Source organism: Podarcis erhardii (genome assembly GCF_964252035.2).
Source record: "Podarcis erhardii genome assembly, chromosome: 5".
Lineage (NCBI taxonomy): Eukaryota > Metazoa > Chordata > Lepidosauria > Squamata > Lacertidae > Podarcis > Podarcis erhardii.
The window spans coordinates 47,693,794-47,696,505 of NC_138509.1; positions in this window are offsets into that span (position 1 = coordinate 47,693,794).

A 2,712-nucleotide genomic window follows, 5' to 3' on the forward strand; every position below is an offset into this window, starting at 1 on the left:
CACAATTTATGGTGTTCAACAGATTTAACACCGATCATAAAATTTTGGAGCTTGTTTTGTAACTGAACTAGAAACAATGGAACAATTATTGTTTGATATTAAAAGTTTACTATAAAAAATGTCTCTCTCTTTACTAAAGTGCAGTGATCGTTGCCTCACACTAACAGTTCAGTGAGTTTAAGCTTACTGCCTTATTTGGGTGGGAGTTTGAGGCTTGAATCATGGCCAAGAACTTTAGAAAAGCCTATGGAGTCTCCCAAGTTCTTTGAGAGCTTCATTCAGCCATTCCTCAGAGGACTTAACTGAGAATTCTCTCAGTTAAGCCAGTGGCAAGGCTCTGGTATAGCCCCAGAATCATCTCTCCTTCATAGCACTCCTGATGAGACAAACTAAGGCAGCTCCTTGGTACAATTTTGATTTTGTGCCTCTGCTTTTCAACATACCATCATACCTGGGTGTAGAACCCAAGAGGCAGCCCGCATCCAGAAAGGCTTCCGTTTCCTCAGCAACTAAGTCCTCTCCCAGAGGTCCCATTAGCTCAGGGTTTGGCAACCTAAGGCCCATGAGCCGCCCCCAAACCGAGCCACCCGCTTAGCGAGTCCCTGCACGCTGCACTAAACCAGCACAGCACGGCACGGGGGCTCATTTCCGGGGCGCCGGAACTCATGTCGGAAATCACATCTGCACAGATGCAGATGCTGGAAATCGTGCATGCGCGATCCAACCCACAGAGGGATCTCCGCTGGAGTGAACCGGCCCAGTCAAGGTAAACCTTGCCAACCCCTGCATTAGCTGCTTATATTGAGGCAGCTGCCAATGGTGAATCGCCCTTGTGCAGGACAACAATTTTATATTTTGCCTGTCCCCCCAAAAAAGTCCTTGGAAAGTTTCAAGGTTCCTGTGGTGAGAGGTGTTCTGCATTATTAGCTTGGAAGAAAGGCCACAGAGCTGCAGTCGACTTCATTTGTGCAGCTTCTACAACATCAGTTCCCCAGCCCTCCATCCTTTGGCAGAACACAACACTACTGAGGGTAATATGTATGGGGCTTTGGTGCACCTTGCATAATTTACAGCCTTTGTTGCAGATGTGGCAAGCTGCCATGCATCTAAGGTCACAAGTCCACTGCCACCAATACATCCGTCTGATGTGCAACCTGGCTGCATCATTGCAATGTTGACACTACATCCAGGTCAAATATATCCCCTGTGGCATTCAGTGGTGAATACCTGTTCATAGAGGAGGCCCTTATTTGTAGAAACAAAAGGGGGGGTGGAATAGAAGCCAATACTATCAACATATAAGCTACAGATTTAACCAATGCATGAATAATCAACTAATGTCTAACCAGAGGATATTCCATGTTTGGAATCTTGTAGACTCCCTTAAGGCAAAAGTAGTGGCAAGTCTTCATTCATGCATGGTAGGTGTTTGGGCATTCCTGCATCTAGCACCAGTATGGTTGGATACCATACATTATGCCTTGGGAGGACTAGGCAAATCAGTGCAGCAGACCTTAAAAGAAATGGGATAAGATACTTTCATAAAAACATCTTCAAACTGAAGTTTTTTCTTTTTAAAATCCTAGACTGAATAGAATTAAAATAGGGCTGTGGACTATATAAACTGACTGTTCAAACAACGTCTGAGGAATCAATGCAAAAGTCTGGTTCTATACATATATAACACAAACTACAGTGGTGCCCCGCAAGACGAATGCCTCGCTAAACGAAAAACCCGCAAGACGAAAGGGTTTTCCGATTTTTTAGCGGCTTCGCAAGACGAATTTCCCTATGGGCTTGCTTCGCAAGACGAAAGCCCATAGGGAAATCTTCGGGGACAGCGGGGAAGCGCAGCACCTGTCCTGAAGGCTTGCGGTGGGAGGTCCGGGAACAGAGGAGAACGCGCGCAGCGATTCTCCGCTGTTCCCGGGGCTTGCGGTGGGAGGAGGGTTTTTCCTCCCCACCGCCAACCTTCAGAACAGCCTTCTGAATGTTGGCGGTGGGGAGGAAAGCCCTCCTCCCACCACAAGCCTTCAGGACAGGTCCGGGAACAGAGGAGAAGGCGCACAGCGATTCTCCTCTGTTCCCGGGGCTTGCAGTGGGAGGAAGGTTTTCCTCCCCACCGCCAACATTCAGAAGGCTGTTCTGAAGGCTGGCAGTGGGAAGAAAAGCCCTTCTCCCGCCTCCAGCCTTCAGAAGAGTTCCCCGCAGGGCTCCCCAAGCTGTGAATGTCTGCCCCGTGCGAGGGGCGCTCTGCTTAAGAGCGCCCCTCGTGCGGGGCAGCAGGCTGCTATCTGCAGCTTGGAGAGCCCTGCGGGGAAGTCCTGCAGGGCTCCCCAAGCTGCAGATGTCTGCCCCGCGCGAGGGGCGCTCTGCTTAAGAGCGCCCCTCGTGCGGGGCAGCAGGCTGCTATCCGCAGCTTGGAGAGCCCTGCGGGGAAGTCCTGCAGGGCTCCCCAAGCTGTGAATGTCTGCCCCGCGCGAGGGGCGCTCTGCTTCAGAGCGCCCGTCATGCGGGGCAGCAGGCTGCTATCCGCAGCCTAGGCAGCCCTGCAGGAACTCTTCTGAAGGCTGGCGGCAGGAGAAGGGCTTTTCTTCCCACTGCCAGCCTTCAGAAGGCTGTTCTGAAGGCTGGCGGTGGGGAGAAAAGTCCTTCTCCCCCTGCCAGCCTTCAGAAGAGGTCCAGGGATCTGGTCTGAAGGCGGTCTCCCTA